This window comes from Molothrus aeneus, chromosome Z (genome assembly GCF_037042795.1).
Source record: "Molothrus aeneus isolate 106 chromosome Z, BPBGC_Maene_1.0, whole genome shotgun sequence".
Classification (NCBI taxonomy): domain Eukaryota; kingdom Metazoa; phylum Chordata; class Aves; order Passeriformes; family Icteridae; genus Molothrus; species Molothrus aeneus.
The window spans coordinates 18,782,252-18,805,412 of NC_089680.1; the positions used below are offsets into that span (position 1 = coordinate 18,782,252).

At 36.7% G+C, this 23,161-nt stretch overlaps 1 protein-coding gene across 1 annotated transcript in view; it reads left to right on the top strand.

The window, feature by feature from the left end:
• Positions 1-23,161, top strand: part of FRMD3 (FERM domain containing 3) — a 130,422-nt gene that overhangs the window by 34,284 nt on the left and 72,977 nt on the right. The window lies entirely within an intron of this gene.

Genomic DNA, 23,161 nt, shown 5'->3' on the forward strand with positions numbered 1-23,161 from the left:
CCACTGCACCTGGTGGAATGGGAAGGAGAATGAAAAGGGAAATTTGCAGGTTGAGATTAGAACAGTTAAACACCTGAAGCAAAGTAAATAGTTTCTTTTTTTTTTGTTAGAAAAAGGATAAAACTCAAGGAGAAACAAGTGATGTACAGTACAATTGCTCACCACTCACAGACACATGCCAGATCATTCCCAATCACTTATCAAACCCATTTCCAGGTAACTCCCTAACTTTATATTCTATGCAATATATTATAGGTTGTGGAATCTTCCTTTGGCCAGTGTGTGTCACCTGTCCTGGCTGTGTTCCCTCCCAGCTTTTGGTTTTTTTTTCCACCACTTCACTGGCAAAGCATGACAGACTGAGTAAATGCTTGACTTAGAATTACGATTGCCCAGAGAAACTGTGGATGCCCCATCCCTGAAAGTGTTCAAGGCTGGGTTGGATGGGGCCCTGAGCAGCCTGATCTAGTGAATGGCATTCCTGCCCATGGGATGATCTTTAAGGTCCCTCTCAACCCAAACCATTCTATGATTCTTTGATTCTATCTACTGTGCGTTTTTGAACTTGCAGTTTCCTTCCGGTAGAAGTCTGTAATCACTGACCTTCTGTAGAATATGTAGACACTGGTTTAGGAGGATCAAGAAGTGGTAAACCTTTTTGATAGGTAGTTACTGATGTTATCCATTGCAGAACTGCTGACTGAGAGAGGTTAGTGTTAACACTGTGTATTTTACTCCTAAGCACATTTCTGTCTTTTTCACTTGAGTGTGATGTACTTTTAACTGTATTCAGAATTTAGTGTTAGAGGCAGAAAAATAAGTATGAAGAAACTAAAAACATTGGGTCTCTAGCTAAAGAAGTTACCTGAGAAACACTTCTAATAAATATTTAAGCATACCAATACCTTTCTTAGAATTTAGTCATATGTGGGTGAATATCTTTGCTCCTCCAGTTCTTTGTGAAAGCATAAATTGTGTGCATTTTCTTGAGCACTTGACCTAAAGGAGAACACTCAAGCAGCAAAAGCCAAAGTCATGGTTGTACTACCTTGTCTTTGCTTCCATTTTACATGTGTTTTTACCCACCTCTCACAAAATTTATTCAGGTTGGCTCTCTGTAGCAACAATTTTACAGATTTGAATGTGCTGTTCACGTCCCTTTAGAAATTTGTGCTTACTGATATGGAACTGCACATCCTTATTCTACCCCACGCTTCACATTGATTCCCTCTGGGATATTTTACAAGTGTGTACTTTTGGAAAATGTACAGTAAACCTACTTTTGAAAGTTGATGTTAAATTCCATATTAGTATTCTTTTCAAAAGGACAAATTGTGTGGAGTGAAAGAAGCTAAGTATTTTAAAATGTGCAAACAGCTCTCTGAGTACCACTGTCACAGTTATATCAGTGAACTTCTCCTTTTTAGACAATAATAAATAAAGTTTATTTAATTAAATTTTAAGAATGCAGTTTGCCTGTTTATATCAACTTTTATAGAGGTTTTCTTTGTGGTAGGGTCCTGTGATACAATAGGTAAATATTCTGTTATAGTAGTTAACCTTTTATTTTAAAGGAACTTGTACAAATTGAAGCAATTGTACATTTTGCATTTATCTAAAACTGAGTTGTTTTCTCCATTAACTGAATGGCATCACTGTAGTACAGGGTCACACTTGTTAATTTCTCATTCTTACACTTGGAAATTGGTATGCAAGTGGGAAGCTGAATGAGTGGTGGGAAGCTTTTCTCGCTTCTCCCCAAAACAATTTGGCAGAGCTTGTATGAGAGCAACGTATGAGACCAATGGGACACATGCCTCTATCATCCTTAAAGAACAGTGGGCTTCTGTTTTAATCCTGTTTAATGCAAACTCTTTGGTATTTTTTACAAGGATTAGATTCCTAGTTCATGCATGTTTCTGAAGAAAAATGACTTACAGATGAATAATAGCTCTTGGCTGATTCCACATAGTATTTCTGCTAGGAGGTTGGTGTTGAAACATGCAGGATTGTCTTATGAGCACACAAAATGGCATTTTGGTGAAATGTTAGTCTGTTGGGGCTTGTTTTAAATAGTATTAACAGTCTTGTGGCACTGAGCTGGTCAGGACCAAAACTGATATGCAGAAGGATGAGAAAGAGGAAGTGAACAGCAAATATAAGCCTACACTGCCAAGCAAGGTGCTTGTCTCTGTTGACATCCTCTTGGGAATGTTTGAGTAGTTCCCTGGGAAGCGGTTTGTAGTGGAGACAGAAGAGGTGAAGGAAATATTTATCTGTAGAGACAGTATCTCTGAACTTACATTAAGTTTAGGAAAGCCCCTAAGAGAGGAAAACCCCCAAATTTAAAAGCACCATGGCTATGGTTTTCAAAACTGGATACTCACAGATTCTCAGGATATATATTTATGTGGGCAAAGTATTGAACTTGCCTTCACCGTTAAAATTCTCAGGAGTCATTAAAATTCTCAGTCTCAGGCTCCCAAACTCAGTTTCTCTGACTGTCTCAAAATGCGTTAGTTTCCTGGCTGAAATAGGAAGCATTGTACTAATTACCATCACAAAGCTGCTCCAAGAGGATTGTGTCTATTAATATTTATTGGAAGTGTTATGTGACAAAGATGGGGTCATATAAAATGAAGGACTGTAGAATTTTTTAGTACATTTTTGCAATGTTGTGATATATGGCCAATTTGGTAACGTAGTGTGGAGATGTTGTTTTACCTGGCTTCTGCAAAAAGATGCATTCAGATCCCTCAAAGGAATGCTGTCATACAGATTGCTCTTATCTTGGATGCTCATATTTCACAGCCTGCTGAAGCTGGAGGCAAATGCTGAACACTTCATCTCTGAGGAAACTACTTTTATAGAGGTTTAAGGGGTGAACTTTCGATGGTGTACTTAAAGACTGTTTCCACTCTTTACTCTTTGCACCTTCAATTTTTTAGTAGCTGTCCATTCATTTTATATCTCCACGAATTAAGTAATAATTTTTAAAAAGAAGTCAGCCTTTTTTCCATCTTTTTAAAAAAATTATGTTTTTATTAAAAACAGTTTCTATCAACAACAATGATTTCACCTCCTTACTTTGTAAATCTGTGAACTGCAGGACAGATCAAAGGGAATCTAGTGCACAACCTGTAAGTAGGAAGATTAGAAATCACTTAATTGTTTTCTTTTTCTTCCTCTGTTGAAGGAAATACTAAACAGTCTCTCTGTACAGATAAGCTTAGAATGGTGAATACACGAGCAGATAGGAGAAGAGAACATGAAAAAGGAGAAATACTCCTGCCCAGAAAATATTTGAGTTTCTCTGATGAATCATAAAGGTGTTTAATTTTTTTCTCTCTTGTTCGTCTTACCACCCTGCGGGAGCATGAACTAAGAGTTCCTCCCCACTTTTACTTTCTGTTGCTTTAGGCTTTCTAGAACCCCCAAAAAGGCATTAGGCATTTTGCTTTTTTATGTTCACTTGCAATATGTATTCAATACAAGGTCTTAACAATTTGAGAAATAACTGTTTTTATTTTCTGATATATCTGATTGATAGATTTTAAAATCACCTTTAGCCCTTATTTGCACAATTTTCATTTTTAGCTTCCTCTTAGTGCTGATGTGATCTATAAAAATGCTTGGAACTGTCAGTACCTATGAAAGGAACAAGTATTTCTGATCTGCACTTGTAAATACATATTGTAATTAGGTTTCCCTGTGATTTTGTAAGTATAAGCACTGTCAAGTCATCACTGATCAGTGATGTGCCAGTTTTCAGTAATAACAGAGCATGAAAATGTGGAAGGAGGCCATTCTGGCAGCAATGCTGTCCATAACAAATTTTGCCTAAAAGAGCAGAGAAGAAAATCTTACTGTTGCAGGTTAGTGAAATAGGGAAGAATGTGCTTGATTTTGATAGACAGCTCAATTCAAAACTGTCCATGGTCATTTCAGCTATAAGCAGAGATCCTTAACAAAGATCATCATCACGGCATGATAGAATAATGTGGGTTGGAAGGGACCTTTAAAGGCCCTTTAATCCAACCTCTCTGCAATGAGTAGGCACAAGTAATGGGCAGAGGAAAACATGAAGTAGAAGTTCCAAATAGAATTCTAATATCCTAGTCAAAATAAAGAAAACAGCAAATACAAAGTCATACTTTTATGACTTTGTATTTGCAGTATTATTTATTTTGACTTGTTCTAGTTTTCAGATTTCTTTCTTTTTTTTTTGTAGGGGTTTCTTTGATTGCTTTTTCTTGTTGGTTTATTGTTCTGTTTGTGTTTTATTCTTGTTTTTTCTTAAAGGTATTTACTAGCATCAAGTCTCCACTGAAAGATATGGAGACCTACTCTTGAGATCAGAGCAAGGTATTTAATTGCCATGAGCTGTAGAGCATGTGCTGTTCCCTGTTAACTCTTTGTGCAATGACATGCAGAGGAGAATTGAGGAGGAAGTTGTAAGATCATCACTGAACTGTGTGAAGCTGTGAGGCAATTCCTGTTTGTGGGAGGGCACTGGAGGCATGGCTGCAGTAGTGGTCAGAATGTTACTATGAGCTGGGAAAGCATTTCACTTGCTATTTTTACTGTATAGATCATACCCATTTTTTCATGTTTGTTTGCCAGAGGAAAAATTGATTCTAAATGCTAGATTTTCATTTGGATGATTCAAAACGGTGGATTTTCTGTTCCTCTTATTTTATATAAAATGTCTTTATTTTTTGAATTTAAGCAATGATTGTTCAATAAATATTCAGTGATGGATTATCTAAATTCATCAAAGTGCTAAACACAAAGGGCTTTCTTACCTTCTAATTTTTTGTAATAAAGAATATCAATATCATGTTCCTGTAGGCTGATTTTTTAGAATGTGCACTCTCTCATTTGAAGTGTCTTTGGTAGCATTAGATGTGGTAAACATAAAGAGGAACTGGAATTTCCTGGAAAGAAAGATCAAAGAGTGTAAGGATTGTGCAAAATAGAGATCCATTGTGTTACTCAGTTTCCTAAGGAATTTCAAAGAAAATTTCAAGCCCTGCTACTTTAAAAATATTTAAGATTTATGAAACTTATTGGTCAGATTACCTTTGAGCTAATGAACATAAAAGGAGCAGTAATTAATTAGCTTTTTTATCTCTAGAAAAATTTAAAATTAAACTTAATAGTGAAATTAATACACAGATGTCTTTGAAAGCATGAAAAAATGAAAGCAGAGTGAAGAAATGAGGCTTAATCATTCTGTTTCATTGCATAATTTGCTCAATCCCTTTGCCTTGAAGATGTTGTTCCTCTTGTTCTACTGGTTCCATTTCATACCTTTGCTGAACAGTGCTCTGATGTAATTTCCCATGACTGCACAATTGATACTGAGAACAAACCTACTTTTTCTGGCTTGCCTTTGGGAATATGGTAAACTTTTCAAAGGCTCCTGCTGCAAGTAGGTTAAAGGGATACAGCAATCTGGACATAGTATCTGCTTATCCTTGGTAGATCCATGTGTATCTTCGGATGCTACACATCCACGTGGATCTTGAATGCTGAACCTTCACACCCGTCCTAGCTGCTGGTTAGGTGCTGGTAAAAAGCTTTATGCCTTTGCTCTGCCTCTTTCAAGTGTGCTTTCACTGTGCTACTACTGAGTCTGGTGCCTGCTGACAGTTTTTCTGGTTTTTACTGCCCTGCACAGAGGACATGGTAGTGAGCAGCGTAATCTAGGCACACATCTTCCCTTTGCAAATCTGCCTCCCTCATACCTTCTCCTGAGAGCACGTGATGTATGCATGTGGCACCACCATGATATATACATGTGTTTCAGACCTTTGGTGGTCTGTGTGGTAGTGCTGCCGTTTTGCAATGTTTAATAAACTGAAACAAAACAAAAAAAAAAAAAAGAGATTACCAAAAATATGTAAGCTTGTGCAAAGGGAAACACAAGAAAGGGTGACCCTGGCTTACTCATGCTACATATATATTGAATTTTATTGAGACTAGGACAAGATAATTTTGCACTGATTTCTATATTTGACCTTCAGATTTGGGTATGAATGTAAGCTCCACAGATTAACAGGAAGAGCCTTTTTGTGATGTGTGAATAGCAGCTTGCATTGTAGGCTGAGATGCTAGCCTGAGACTGCAAAGTGCTGTGTGGTGCATACTTCTTTTTCTTTTCTCCTCCGCCTAGCTGTTAACTCATTCAGACTCCATCAAATGTAAAGTTGGACCCTTGCAGAGTTAGGCTGTGACTCTTTTTTTTATTTAAAAAGCTGGTGAGACTTTCAGAGCGGGATCCAAGATTTCTAGTAAATAAGTTTAAAATATGACATTTTGCAGGAGGGATCCCCTAAAATAATCTTTTCAGCTAGTATTTTAAAACCTGAAATGTGTATTTAGCTATACTACTTACTGATTTAGAAGGGCTTAATGAATTTCTCCATCAACATTCTTCTCACACATGCATTTCTAGAAACCATGAAAAATTTGTCATGGTAACTTGAATGTCTGTATTCTAGTTAGCTAATTCTGCTAGCCCAGAAGCTGGTGCTACTGAGGCAATAGTAGTAAGTTGTTTTATGCTGATTCTACTGTCACTGTCACTGTTACATGCTTTAGTCATGGCACACTCTGAAGTGAATTAGTATTGAATGTTTGAATGTTATTTTTGCATTCCACCATGTTAGCAGTAAAGCTGGTGTAGAGCCAGCCACAATAGACCCTACCAAGACAAAGCTGAGTCAGTTGCTGGATGCATCCCATAGTAATAGTAATAGTAATAGTAATAGTAATCTTTTCCTCCTCTGATTTCTGTGATGATTCTGCTTTCCCTTACTGTGCACAATAGTGTCTCACCACTGGAATCATCTGCCTGTCCAGGGTTGTAACAAAAATTACTGTCAGGGGGATAAAAATATTGTCCGTATTTCCTTTATGTGGTCTTTAGGATATATTGGATTATGATTAATAGTCTGAATAAGACCTTGAACTACCTGTGAGGTTCTCCAAGAAGCCAGTATAGGCAAGAAAGTTTCCAGTTTGCCTTTTATTTGACCTTTTGTGATGCTTTTGGCAGGTGCAAGAGTAGGGTTTTTTATTAACTTAGGATGTATCTAGAAAAGAGCTAGTGTATTTCCCAAGTCATGTTTCTGAGGGCAGACATGCTCTGGCATTCACTGATGCTGCTCTTTACCTTTTCATTCTGAGTAAATGAATCCAGTCTTAACAAGAAAACAAATATATACCTTTCTTACTCAGATGTTTTCCGTGAATGTGCTAGCAATTGAGATGCTGCTATTGCCAGTTAAATTTCCTTTTGCATCCTTAATGCAGCTCCTTTCCGGAGGAGTTATGTTATACCTATATTTTTGTACATTGCCAGGAAACAGTCATCTTATTAAGATGAAAAGTTAATAAGAAATTGCCCTCTGCAGAGGGGCTAATTGTTCAGGCTAGTCTGGAGCAAGACTGTCTTCCTGACTGAAATACTGTTGTTAGGTGGATGGAATGGATGCATGATTAGATTATCAAGCTGAATAATGCAGATGGTTTTCTTGCTGTGTTTTGGGTGCTCATTGCTAGAAGAGTACAATAAAATAGAGTTTGACAGTACCTAATGACTCGCTGTAGCAAAATAGGCACCAAGATGCGAAGAGTATAATACAGCTATTTTTTCACATGATAGGAAATCAAGTGGTAAGGCAGAAAACTGTCAAAACATAATTCATTAAATCGAGACAATTTGTCATTAAACCTTGAATTACCAAGCACAAAAATTTATTAAATGGAAAAGATTGTCAGATGCTTGTCATAGGTTATCGGAATAAAGTCTATTTATACATTTGGTGTAGAATTCAGACAGCAGATATTCTTCTGTGTTGTCTTGCAGCTGCAGTTAAACACAATGTTGATCTTCACAGTAACACAAACTGGCTTTTGCAGTTTATGTTTTATTGTCTGGATTCATGAAGCCATTTCAGTAGAATGTGTTGTACTGATTGTAGATCAGATATAATTCTGTAATAAAGGGATTAATTTTGCAATTTAAAATTTGAAACCTGTAGTTTAAATGACCTTTAGATGTTTGCTTTTCCATGGTATTGGCAGAAGAGTATTGTACTAGGAAAGCTAAACTTTGTCCTTGACACAGATTAATATCTCTATGTTCAGGAGAAAAGCTGAGTTGAATTCTGGTTTATGAAGTCCTGGCAGGACACTGTTGAAGTCTAATAGTTTATTGATAACTGTTTTGATTGCAGTATTTTATTTGCTGCATATCACATGGCACATTTGTGATTCTTTTCCAGGCATATACAAATCACTCCCCAAACAGGAAGATTGTCTTTCAAGAAAAGAAAACTGCATTTACACAATATGTCTCCCTCTTTTCTCTCTCTTGGTGGTGTTTTGAGGGGATGTGTGCACTTGCCTTAGCTTGGGTCTCATGTTTCCATGTAAAATTTTAAGTTCAACTAGAGTTTAGTGCGCAGTTTTATAGCAAATGATTCCTTCAGGAGTAGATCAAATATCACAACAATTTTAGTGCAATAACGGAAGTCATCATTGTCATCTCCTGGTATCACCCAAACAGAGAGTGGTGTGAAACAAGAGAGGGGTATGACAGCTGTGACCTGATTGTGCAGTTGAGAGGTGGAGACGTGCCCTTGTTGTACAACTTTTTTTGGAATATTGAATATTGTAATTTTTCTTTTGGTGATTTGAGAAAGAAGCTGAAAAAATATGTGAATTTCTATCTTAATCTGTCAGAGGGTTTGTGGTAATTTTTTTTTCATGTGCACAATGTACTTAACCAATAATAATTTTGCAGGATAAGAATCTTAATGTTTTAGCTTTCTGGTAATTTCAAAGGTCTCTGGCAGAACCCATAGTTCCAAGTGGTAGATGAGGGAGGGTGAAGTCAGCTGGGTAATATTCTAATAAAAAGAGAGAAGAGTTTGAAATGGCCACAAGGAGTCTAAAGTGCATGGAACTGCCACCTGCAGTAAGCAGGATCTGTTTTCTGTGTTTTCATGGCTGAGATTTTTTAGACAAATAAAAAATTTAGCTTAAGCATTCAGTGCATGGTTCTGAGGACTTCCCTTGATTCTGCCAGGAGGGAGGAGCTGTGCCTGTTTTTCCTCCTGATATAGGGTAACATTGAAATTTGAGTGGGACAGTGAGACAGGAATCCTGACAGTCACAGAGCCAGGGCTGACATCTGGTTTCCTGTGTTTTCATGGTAGGGAATGCACAATTCCATCCAAGGGCAAGCTGCCTACCTTCCTTCTGTTTCATTAGTCTGACATGAACTGACTGGGTGTTTCCAGTGCCAATATAAAAAGAATAAAAATTATATCCATCCCCTTTTTTCTTTCCTTGGTGCTAGCTCAGCATCAGCTGTTGGAAGGCAGAGGAGACTTTCCCAATTTTCAAATGTTTTTTTGTTCCCTTCATATTTTTTTAGGGAAAGGATGCCTATAATCTCTACAGCTGCTCAGTATATGAAGAGCTTTTGGAATTGTGAAGTTTTGCATAATTTTCAAGGTTGATGTTGAGGAACAAGGTAGATGTTTGACATAGATTGTTGTGCAGGTATATTTTAAGTCTTCATTTGAATAATCTGTAAAAAATTTCACCCAATATGGTGCTTCAAGTTGACTGGTCATAACTGTTTTAGGGACTCAGTGAAACAGGGATGAAACTGCACCTTAAAACATTTTGAGGAAAGCTGTGCTTAAAACTTTGTAATGTGTTATGGCTTGTGATAAAGTGAGTATTATTACATATGACAGCATATATACATTTTAAAATAACAGTTTTTGAATGCTGTCAAATAGATCAAAGTCCTTCATTAAATCCATTTGATGAAAAGAGATTGTTCTAGATAGGTAGCTCTCTTTTTTAGTATTTTTATTTTAGTAACAATGTTTGTGGGAAATTATGGTGCTCAGTGGTGCTATGCTGCCATTACAATCAAAGCATGTTTTTTCCAAGTTTGTTTTGTAAAGCTCGTAATGCAGTAGAATTAACCAGCATCAGAATCTGCATATTTTCAATCTCTCTTCTAAAAAGCTTTAAATCAAGATTGACTGCCTTGTCTGAAGACATGCTGTAGAAAAAAAATGCAATTATTTCATTTTACAAAAGATAAGGCTGGGAAGTATGAGACGTTAATTGGATAAAATTGTATTTGTTCCAGATTATGTAGATAGCTAAATCATCTAATGGCCTTCTCTAATGTTAGAATGAATCCCTTAGTGTTTTTTCTTGACATATTTTTTGTATTTATATACAAAGTGTGTACCTGTATGTATATGTATAGACACATATGCACAAAAAATATGGGGTGTGTATGTGTGAGATGTAGCAAAGACCCAGTATAAGCTAGAAAAGGAAATACCTTTGATGAGCTAAATGCATGATGATGGTCAGCATTTTTAATCTATTGGCCATTGCTATGAGAGATTCTTTATTAAATATTTCAAGACTAGTATCTTCAGCCATGTATGAATCCATGCACTGCAGAGGTTCAGCGGAGTCAGTTTTAAATCGGTAGTAATGTCTGGAATTACTGGAACACCTTTCAGCCATCCTGCAGAATTGTGCCCTTCAGTAGGTTGGTGCTTTCTGACAGCTGTACACTGCTGTCCACTTGTGCTGCTCTCCTGCCATGAGTATAACCCAATACAGATATTTGTGTATTGGGTTATAGGCATGGCAGGAGAGTTTATATTTCTGTTTCTGTTTGATGTTGAGAGAAGATGATGAAGACAAAGCTTCAGAGGATTGGCTGCTGTGTGAGAACCACCTGCATGGCCTGAGGCTGGCTACCCACTGCATGGTGAAGAGGAAGATAGGCAGAACTGGGAAGGGTTAGAGAAGACTAGGTGGTGAGACTGGGCAGCATAAGAGCAGAGTGTCATTCCTGCACTAAAATAAAGTTTAAATGCCTTGTATGAAAGGGAATCTTTCATCTTTTCTAGAAAAATATATCCTGGTTTACTGGTTCTTGTGTCTCTGATATGGTTTTGCTTAACTCTGGTGCATTCTTAGTTGAGTTTTCAGTGAGGTCTGTTCTTCAAGGCTCTTCAGAGAACACGTGGACATGGATGGGTTTGGGTTAATGGCATCAGAAGCACTTGATGGTGAAATCTTCAGAGATTTGCAGAATCACAGAAAATTCTGAGTTAGAAGGCACCCACAAGGATCATCAAGTCCAGCTCTTAAGTTAATGGCTCATAGGAGGATGAACCCACAACCTTGACATTACCAGGCTCTAACCAACTGAGCTAACCCCAGTGGTCTTCCCCTGCTTTCCTTCTGCTTGCTGATTTCCTTGTACTTAGGGCACATGGCTAAGGATGATTGCTGCATCCCACAAGGAAGGGTGCAAGGCCACTGAAGTGTCTGATTGCTCTCTCACCAATTTCCATGCTGGCTTGTTTCTTGCTTTATTTTTCAAAAGTTCTTTTTGCACCGATGTGTCAGGCAGAAAGGGAAATCTGAAAAGTTGTCCTGTGCTGCAAGACAAGATACCTTTTATTCTTTGGTGTCATCTGCTCATTTATGTAACTTCTCCAGTTTTGAAAAAGAGGTTCATTATAAAATAATTTCATCCTGAGGTTTTGCAGTCAGCTTTGGCAGAGCAGTTACAAAGCTGTCAGAGTTTTGCTTCTTAGAATCTGCATATCAGCTTTGCAGTGCACCTAGCTCTTTCCTAAGACATTTTTTAAGAAGTTTTTTTCGTTCACATAAGCCTGTAGTACCCATAGATGACCTGGGTGAGGAGAATGTAGCCTTAGTTTGCTCCCAAATTACAAGAAGTTTAGTACAGGTTTTCTACTCCCAGAGGACAATAAGAAATCTTACTTTACTTTTTATTTTGCAATAATATTCAAAGCCATTCACTCCTTTTTCAAGTTCCTTGGTTGTCTTCCTGATTTTTTCTATTGCTCTTCTTCAATTCTAAATGTGACAGGAATTTAAAGAGAGACCATTCTGATGAAACAATGACCTAGGAACCAGCTGTACTCTCTGTTTATGAAAGTTACTGTATGTTATATGTTTTGCCAGGTCTCCTTCCACTCTGCAATCACGTGTGTGAGAACAGGAGTTTATTTAAAAAGTTGTGGTTTGATGTTTAAATACCTGTTAACAATGCACATTCCCTAAAAAAATTTGCTTAGGAGAACTGTGCTTATTTGTATACAGGAAGTAGCTTCCATTGTATGGTTTTTTTATCTGCCACTACACATAGTAAAATAAATATAGGCAATCCTATTAAGCATCATCTTCTGTTTTTTTTTTTGTTTTGTTTTATTGGGTTTTATATTCAGTTGCAACAGGCAATGTGGGTGGTTAAGGGAAATTGATAAGGGAAAATGTGTGCATAAACATCCTCTGCATCCACTGATTTTTCAAGGCTTTCCCCAAATGCCAGCCACCGGGGAGAAAACTTCCAATATATAAACACATAATCTCTAGTCCTTTTTCCCCCTCCTCGTCTTTTTTTCATTCAGTTTCAGCCAAGAGCTAAAATTTTATAAATATCAAAGATAGCAAATTTTGTCCTTAATAGATAGGAAAGAATAGACAGAATAGTATATTTGTAAGGTCAGGAAAACTGAGTTACATACATTTGGGATGTCATTCAGGGCTTTGCTTTCCTTTTACTAGATGGGAAGACACATTTGCAGCATCCTAGGATTTATTTTGGGGGAGGCCATCTTAAAAGAGATACAAGAGTAACTACTGCTAAGAAGAAAAAAAGTATGCTGAGTTCCCAGCTTAGTCAAAAAGGGTGCATTTTAATAGTGTGTCAGTATGTTCCCCAACTAAAAAATATGGAAAACAGACCAATTACTGAAACAGCAAAAAGTGAGGTCAGCTTGCCTTTGATCTCTGCTGAGTGTGTGGGAACAGGAAGTCTGAGCACATGATGGAAAGATGAAGCTGAATCTGACACAGTAAGGGAGAAAGTAAAGTCTAGTAAAGGTAAACAATTATAGGGTCTGTAAAATGCATTGCTTTATTATCTTCTTTTTTGCAGCTGTGGTTAATGGAATAAGTCTGTAGAGCTCTCTATTTGAATTTCTATTGTGTGTTAGGTTTTTGTGATGATAGTTAAAAGAAATTCAGAAAGACTTGTTGTTCTCAATCTGTATTCTTATAAGTACTTCTTTAAAGAGTGGAAAAAAAAGACAATAGTTGTAATTTTGTGAGGTGATGATTATAAATGCAAGGGTAACTCTGGCTATGCTATGAAATGGAGGTTTTATTTTAGGTAGTGCTAATGAGGCAGTTTGTATGTATTTCAAGGACTGAATGACCTCCAGAAAGAAAGAAAGAAAGAAAGTAAGAAAAAATCAATCCAGCTTTCCCAAAATGCAAAGAAAATTGTGAGCTGGGGAGTTTTTTTTTGGCAAGGAGACAGAAATTTGTATTACACAGAGATTGAGTTTCTCCCCTGATGCCAATATCTGGCTTTTATTAAATACCATTGGGGTGCATTGGTGTAGGCACCAAGTCCTAGGAAATCTTCTGGAGGACTTCTTTTTTCAGTGTTTTCAATCCACCATTAATTTGCTCTTTTGAAGATTGAATGTCAAATCTTACAAATTTAATGTTTGTTTTCCTTCAAAACAAGCATTTAACAACTGGGATTATTATGAGGGGGGAAAAATACTAATGAAAGATTCTTTACTGTGTAATTATTTCTGACAGGAAAATATATTTAACCATATGTGTCTATAAAGCACTAGTTGAGCAGCTTGGAAATAATTTCTTGTGGTAAAATTATTCCTACAGTCTGCTGAAAGTACAGGAATGAAGCACTTTGCTGAGTGGGAAATGAGCCAACATGATCCTTGAAGTTACAAAATTTCTGCAGTCAGAGCACATAGGAAAAGTGATTAAGCCTTCTGACATATTACCAAAGATGTATAGAAAGGGGTTACTTACCTAAGGCAGGTAAGCAGGATGAGTAGTTGAAAAAATGTGTGTTGGTGGATTCTAAATTAGTAGAAGGTGAGGGATCTTTGTGTTTATCCCCATCCTCTTTCATAAAAACTTTTTTTTAATGTGCATTTTTTGAAGATGCACAGTAGGTATGATATGGTTTTGCTTAACTCTGCACAAGGTCCTCTGAGGCATAATGACATAATTATATTGTATGTCTATCTGACAGTTCAAATGCATAGCATGGTGAGGATTCCTCAATTAACCGAAAATTTTTTCTGGGCCCTTATCACATGAGATTAGTGTATGAGTTGCATTTTCAGCTGATTCACTGAGAGCTGGTGACTTCTTCACCATGACTGAGGGTCTTGTCTGTCAGGAGACATTATTTGTGAGTTGCAGGACTTGTTGTGATTGGGTGTGCTCCAGGGATGATATTGCCAGATCAATGACTATACAGCTGGGTTTGTGATTCCGGAATTATCCACAGAGTGATGGATCAAATTTCTGTGATATCTAGTTGTATATTCTGTTCATTATGTGGGCTCTTAGCCTTTCACATCAGCCTAATAGCCTTTCAAATGGGCATTACTTCATCCCCTCTAGGGATTATGTTCCATGATCTTGGATTTCTTCCTCCATTCTTCCCACCATGTGACATCCTGTGTCATGCTTGCAGACATTCAAGATGTGTTTCCTTGTCCGAGGTGATGAGCATGTGGGGATCAGCTGAGGGGCCACGCAGGGCTTGCAGGGGTTCCCCCGCTCTACTCATAGCTTCTTCCAAGCCACCCTTTTCTCCCACTTGGTGTGGAGGCAAAGGTGTGTTTGTTCCCACACGACCCTTACCATGGTTGGGGTTCAATATGTGCAGCTGAACCCAGAAATGTGCTCCTGAAGGGGCATTCTGGCAACTACCCTGGCTGGCTGTTTTCATCTGGGCAGCACAAGTGAGCTGCATCACACACTGCTGAATCTCCCTTTAGCCTGTGCTCAGGGAGGTGTCTGTTTGGCTAGAAGAATTTTTGGTGCTTTTCTTTTTTAAAAACATTTCTTGTAAAATAAGGACAGACTGCTATGCATCTGTTGGAAAAGGCATATTTAAAGAATGGTACTTGGAGTTGTACTTGAATATGCAGTGATTTTTCTGTCTTTTGAAACTACTGAGGAGATTCAGGCCAAGGGAGGATTGTTGACCATCCTGTACTGGGGGACATTAGGTATTTTTTATTAAATTCCTGGTTTGGCTTTTATGTTGCTTCATAGGTGGGGACTGAGAACTCATTCCTGAAATCTCTAGTCCACTTTCCTAGATGTGGTATGATGTCAAGAATGAAAGACAGAAAGCATAGTCAGGTTTGCTGAACAATGCTGGATATTGAATAAAATGATAGATTTGTTGACAGAAGGACTCAATTCCTTTTAAGAAATCAATAGTGTCTCAGATGGCATCACAAATGCAGTGCTAATGGAAGCTGTTATCAGAAGTGAGCAGTTAATGCTGCAAGGCTTCTGTGAGGCTCACACTTCAGGGACACAAAGCCTAAATGGCTAAGTGATGCCCATGTGCACAACAGCAAATGAGCATGAGCCCTGTAAATGAATATTGCATTTGTGGTCTCCTCAGTGCTTGCTGGCCAGACTGGTGGAGACTTTTGAGAGCTGCAGTATGCAAACTATAAATATTTCTTTTTTATTATTTATAACTTACCCATGGGTCAGAGTCATTTACTTGCAGAATATCACTGAGGTCAAGAACTGATTGTGTGAAAGCTGTTAGCTGTCTTCACTGCTGCTGCTCAGGTTTTACTGTGTAGTAGAATATACTTTTCATTTTCCATAGTATTTTGCTTTTAGAATAGTTTTCATTGCATGGGACTGGCATTGTGAGATTTTTTTCTGTTGTGTAATTTTTTCCTTTTCCTCTTCATCTCTTATTTTTTGATCACTATCCTCATACAATCACCTCTAATTTAAGAGAGCATAAAAATATGCTGTCTTATGGACAAATCTGTCTGTTGCAAATGAATAGTGTAAGTTAAAGAAAAATAAATAACCTCAAATGATCCTCATTTTCCAAACAAGATAGCACATAGGAGGAATTTGACAAGTATGTTTCTGACCTCACTGCAGCAGTTATTTCTGGGTAAATTTTCAATGCTTGAACCTTTAGCCTTGCAGTTTCAATGAAGATTAACAGAACTTCCTCAGCTACATTCACATATACACCCTTGAAATTTCTGTTCCTTTATTTCTCTTCTTCCCGACATAGACATTATTCTTTTTTCTTTCCTTTCTCCTTTATTTTTAAAATATATTTGTATAATTCTTCCCCAAAAGAAACTGCAAATAAAGGCCTGTTTATGGGGTTCTTTTTCCCTTAGTTCTCTTTATTAGTATGTATAGCTTAGGGCCCAATTGACAATTAAGAGCTTAGAAATTTGAGTTTAAAGACTGATATATTTGCAAAAATTATGTTCTTTAAGATCCATTCCAGGTTACCAAATGAATTCTAAAACCAGAGTAGTAGGTAGTTTGTGTCTCAGACATGAAGCATTTTTTATCACTACTGACTGCTAAATTCCCTATGAAATAAGAAGGGCATTAGTTCTCTAATGTTTTCTATCATCTATTCACATACTTTTATTTGTAATAGAATGTATTAAATGACAGATTAAAAAATTGTTCCTTCACTAAGTTCTAGAATTAGATAATGTTGATAGAAATGATTTTTAATTAATATAGAAATAGTAACTAGTATATAGAACAAAATATATACTTTGCATATACATTTATATTAGTTACTCATATAAAATAATATGTGGAAGAGGTAATTAACATAAAATAATGTGTGTTATACTCACTTATAATTAAGTAAATGTCAGCTACTTTATTGCAGTGTCATGTTTTGTGGCTTTCATTAAAAATCATTGGCCCTTTTTTTTTTGCTTCACTTTAGGTTTGTAGAAACATATTTAATTATTCACTCTTAACAGAAGAAAAATCTGCGATAAACACCTGGTTTCTACAATGAAATCTTCAATTTCCAATTTGTTTGTTTACTTTCAGCAAAAGTTGCCTTTTGTATTTTGGGACTTAAACTACAATAAAAGAAGTAAATTATAACTGGCTCCTCTTGTAATTGAGAAAATTTTCTGGTTAACTGTTATATACTAGACTAGACTCTAGTTTAGTATACTCTTCTGGTGTATTTTCAAATAGTATAAAATACTGTAGGATGCTGTTTATGGATGGAAGGAATCCCTTTTAAAGAGTTATACCACTTTAGCTGAGGAGTGAAACAGGCATGCTTTTATTGTTCTATATATTTTGAAGGCATTATTCAATATTGACTTCTTGTGGGACCTTTTCATGTATTCCTGTTGTTGTTTCCAAAGAAGGAAAAAAAATGGCAAAGGACCTTGTCTCTGTATCTATCTTGTGAGTACTTGCTGTCATCTGTAGTTTCAGTGAATCCATAAATCCAAAGAGCCATAGGAAGTTTGCAGAGGGCATTGGATATTGTCAGGGTTAGGGCTGGCCCAGTTTTTCCATGTCAGAATTGAGTCTGTTCCACCTCACTGACTTTGGTTGCTGCAGAATGAGGTTCTGTTCCAGATTCTGTTATTCAGACAATAATTAAAAATTTATCTAGAAGGTACTGAGAAATTCTGGCATGCCTAGTTGTCTTCCTTCTCTGTGCTCTTAGTTCTCCTCCCTATTCAGCTTCAAAGGACGGATATTAAATGAATCCCATGCCAGGGCACATACTACCCCAGTGATGCTCAGTGAACTCTTTTGCTGTGCCACTGGAGACAAATACAAATGTGATGATAGCTGTATCAAAATGGGCATGAGCAGGGATTGCTCCCAGTTGTCCTTTCACAGCCAGGCTCTGGTGTGCGAGAGCTGGCCCCATCCTGAACTATGGAATCATTGTCAATGAAATAGAAGACATGTGCCTGTTGCTGTTCAAATAATTTCTCTCATGAAAAGCCTAGAAGAATACATCTTATCACTGGTAGACGATGTCCAAAGAAAAGTCAAAAATGTGAGACATGGCAGTCAAAGATGTAGTTTAGCTCTGTTACTTTTTATAATTGTTACATATTATCAACAGAACTATCTTTTTTCAGTTTTTAGTGGATAAAAATGCTTTTTGCTTTTGTTGTTTTTTTTTTTTTGCTCCTTAGAGGCACAATGGTTTTGTCCATTTTTCTGACTGGATTAGTTTTCATTCTACTGTTCTATCATGATTGTTCTTCAATACATGCATTTAATTCTTTTACATCTATTGAACTTCAAATATGTTGCACACCAAAGGAAACAAGCATACAAAATCAAACAGCATGCTTGCCTTGCCTGAGAGCCTGACTTTCCATTAATTTAGACAGAAATGCTGGTTTCATTGTGCTTTGTTTGTTGTGTTGATAGTTTTTTGGTTGGTTTGTTCTTGTGTTTTTTGGGGGTTTTTTTGGGTTTTTTTTTTTTGTGCATGACTTTACACTTAAGTAAGCACTTAAGTATGTGACCAGCTTTACACCCAGGGTCACTACTGGGAGCTGTTCACACAGGTAAAGACACTTATGGGATGAGGATTGAAATCCCCAGTACAAATAAATACTGTGTTTATGACTGCACACTTCTTAGTAAACTCAGTGGCTTCCTGACAGAGATAAGCACAGCTGGCAGGACTTCAGTGGTTAGATAACAGAGCAGAAACATTGTGTTTAATCTGCTTGTGATTCTTGCTCTCCTTTTGACGACATTCAGATAAATAGACACAGAACTCCACAGTAAAGCAAATTCAAATAGGGAAAACATTTCACTGAATGTAAGATCTTAAAATGTTATAAGTAGTTTTCCTCTCATTTTCAGATTTGTGAAGCAGTCAGAAAGGTTTTGTGATCTTGTTTTATGTCATTGGAGAATTGTTAAATTGGTAGAACAAGTTACACTCTGCCTTGCTTTTTAAATTGCATCAAGATAGGTGAAATAAAAAAAAAAATCCCCAAAGCAGGCATAAGATGGGGATAATGTGTTAAACTGTGCAAGAGCTACAAAGATTATTGTTTGGGTTAGTTTCTGTATACCAGAGAAATTACCAAGGAATTAGGTTACTCAGTCATAAATTTGCAGAGTTGCAGAAATGGAAGCTGTAATAAGAGTGGTAGGGAGAATGAAGCATTCTCCAGTTTGTTACTCAGTTCCTAGAGCTGAGGAGCAAACTCAGGTTGCCCTCTGAGTCTATCAATGGAAGACTCTGTGTGATCATTTTTTCATATCTTGTTGCAGCACAGAACATCCTGTTTTGCTTAATTCTTTTGTCACAGCTGCTAGTTTAGTTTGATACATATTTGTTTCAATGGAAATGAAAACTTTTGATCCAGCTTAAAAAAAGCAGTGTTTAACAGTTATTTGCAAACTGACCTTGTGCGTTCGGGGATTTTGTCATTTACATGGTATTATATCTGTTACATATGTCTTGGGGTTGTGGGATTTTAGTGGTATTAAGGTCAGATATTCAAATACAGCCATAGGAAAAACATAATCATCTTGTCTGTGCCTATTTATCTAAATAAATTAGAAAGTCATTCTTCAAATTTATTTATAGAAGTCTCCAAATTTTTAAGTGTGTGGAATATCTGCACTATAGGACTTTGTTTAAAGCCATTGCATACAAAAATATGAATGAAAATATTTCTTATTTGAGATAGAAAGGCATATTTGAATTAACAGACTTAAAAAAGTGGCTTATTTAATAGTATTATTTAATTCAACACAATGTATTGATTACAATTCAGGACATTTCATATATCTCACTTACAGACTTTTCTGACTATTGTTTCTGCCTGCATATGTCTTCTTTAATGGACAATAGTGGATAACTTCTGAGTGAACTGTGATATAATTCTCAAATATTTGAGCTGTGAAAATTTTAAGTGTATGACTTGACTATTACTTTCAGATTCCTGTTGTTTGTGGCTGAAATTCTTCAGTGGTATTGTAAATAATGGGTTTCTTTATTATGTAATTGTTTCATGTTCTGACAAACATTCTAAAGTGTAATATAAAATTATTTTTCAGAATTGCTACATAGTACTTTTTTGTATAGAAGGGTTTAAGGATTGTTTTTGTATGGTTGGGGGTTTTTTTGGTTTGTTTTCTTTTTTTTAAGGATCACTTAATTGGAAAGCTGTATAGCAACTGTCTGAAATTTCAGGCAATGTTTTATGTTCTCTGGCCCAAATCCATTCCCCTGCTCTGTTGTGGATGACTAGCTGTTCTTAATTTGTGTTACCCAGATTCTTTCACAAATCAGAACGAAATTGGGTTTTAATATATTCTTTTGTAGCATGGTAATATGTAGTAATGTGTAATAAATAGAAAAAGATGATTAAATTCTAAAGCTCAGAAGAATTTGAAGCATTGTTAGAGGAATGTAAAAAATGTTTATTTATTCTGCTCTTGGGAGAAAATAAAATTAACTGCCATTGCCCATCCTTCTTGTCATACAATCTATTATGAATTAGGACTTGATGTGCAATGTGCCACGTCAAGTATTTTCCTCTGTGCATCAATTAAGATCTCATTATTTTTTTCAAAATTTCAGGTGTCTAGAAGGCTTTAATAGTGGAACATTTACAATTTCATATGAGGACTCTCACTACATTATGCATGTGCTGAATTAGCTGACTTTTGTGCATCTTGAATTTTTTTTAAAATGTAATGAACTGAAGGGGGTATATTAACCAAGGGTGAATTATTAACTAGTCCCTTCTATTTATTGATGGGAGGCTTAAAGATAGCTAGAGCATGAATCTAGCTTGGAGGCTTTTTGCTCTTTTTAGTTTGGTTTGTTTCCATCATTCATTTTCCAAGGAAGAAAACTAGGACATCAATTCCTTTTAGAAAGAGAACGTTGTCACTGGATTTATAAACATTATATGTGCTATACGCTTTTATCAGTTTCTTCAGGAGCTCAGAAATTTGTGATTATTTAGGTGACAGAAGCAAAGCAAATTTTAAAATTCATAGATTAGAATGTGAACTCCTAGTAGTTTGTTGTAGAAGATTGTATTACTGACTGTTCTTCCAGTGTGTCCTGGTTTAGGGCACACAAGCATCATATAGCCAAGCCAGAACACAGTGACACCCTCTAAAGTTGTCAGATGAAAATATGGATAATCTGGCTTCCCCACTTCCAGTGTTTTAAAAAATGGATTTCATTTGTACCATGTTGCCAGTAAAATCTGTTTTCATGTTTAATTGTACCTGTCATCTAATAGCTGTTATTTCCCAATCCTATTTAATTTGCTGTAGATTAGTTTAAAACTGTATGCAACTTAAATGTCACATCTGTGTTTATAATTGCCCCTACTGCCTTTGTGATGAAATGTCACCATGCAATTTTGTCAATATTTTGATGGTCTCTCATAGTCACAAAACTTTCCAGACACTTACAAGATTTTAAGTAAGAAAGCAGTTAATTGAAATATGGCTGCATAAGTGTATGGGTTGTTTTTTTTTTTGTTAGCCACAGGGAGAGTGACAGTTTTCCTTTTGTATTTTTCAGACTTTGGTAGGAGTTTTCATTTTGAGGAAAGCATTCTCTATGTTGTCTCCAGGATGCCCATACTTGTAACTGGGTACAGCACAAAGAAATGTCAGGGAATGTAACCACTCTTAACAGTAAACCAGTTGATTCTTAAATGTCTTGAGGCTGGAAAGAAACCTGTTGCATCTAGGTTACATGGGAAAAGGTAACAATACAGGATGCAAAGCATGAGGATGCATGAGCACAAACTGAACAGACAGAATGTGTTAACATCCTTCGACAAAGACTGTTTAAAAATAGGAAAACAAATTATGGAAGCACCATGTGCAGACAAGGCAGAGATATCTCCAGGCAAGTAGGAGACCATGGAAGAGTGCAGGACTAAAATTTATAAGAGATAGAAGGTGGAGACAGATAGGAGAAGGGGAATCAGATGGCTTACACAGTAGCATTGGAAACAGAGGTGGCCACATCTTTTCCTCTTCCTAGGAAAAGGAAATCAGTAGAGAAATTGGCAATTCCATTGTGGCTGGAAGTGAATTTGGGAAGAGAGGAGGTTCCTATGGCAGGCAAGGTTAGGTCTGCAGGAGCCTCAGTATACAGAAGGGCAATGCATGTCTCTGTCAGGGCCTTAACTGAGGGTGTTTTTTATCTAGTTATCTGTTGAGTGATGGAGACCAAAAAATAAGCAACTGTATCTACGTGAGAATTCCTTAGTAACTGTAAAGATAAGAGAACAAAAATTTAGTTCACAGATCAGATTATTTTCTATCTCTCCACTCTTTAACGTGTCTCATTTTTCCTGTGGGAAGCAGTAGATCTCACCAAACAGTGGTGGTGCCCAGGCTATCACTTCCTCTGCCCTTTAGAGCATGACCTCTGACAGGTCATGGTGCTGGTTTGGGCTCAGCTACTTCTGTGCAAAATGAATATGCTAGCAATACCCAGCCTTGAAAAGTACCATGAGATACATAGATGCTGTCCCTTCAATTTTGCTTGCCATGCTCTTTACAGCTTAAACAACCTCTTAAATTCTTTAAAAAAGTTTGAACAAGGCATAGCATTGAAGTTTTCAGGAAGTAGTTTGGAGAAAAACAATTAAGTATTATTTTTATGTAAAGTGATTTCATGTCCTATGTAGTTTCTATTCAGTAGACATTAAAGAACTGAATTCAAATTGTTTCATGTCAGCAAAGGGTAGAGACTCCTGGTCTGCAGCAGAGATGTCTCAGTGCAGGATGAGGGTGAACACATAGAGGGAAAAAAATGTAGAGACCTGACACCACTGTGTAGTAAAGCACCATTTGTTGTCTGTTTGGAAGGGACTATTTCAGGAAAACAGCTTTAGTCCCATGCTAATACTGACACAAATCACATTTCAGAAAAAAACCCACATGAACCTTCACATTAGCTGGATCAGAAGAAATGTGAAAACTTGTGTAGGATCTCCATATTAAGCATCAGATAAATGAGAATAAACCCACACACTTGAGACTGAAGAAAACAGAAAGAAAGAATGAGATTGTTAGCTAAATATCATGTGTAACAGTAAGATTTGGCTGTGGTTACCCAGTGACAACACAAAGATGAAAACTTCTCTTTCAGTCATTTGGGCATTTGTTCTTTATACTGTAGCTTTGACTTAATGGAGGGAATCAG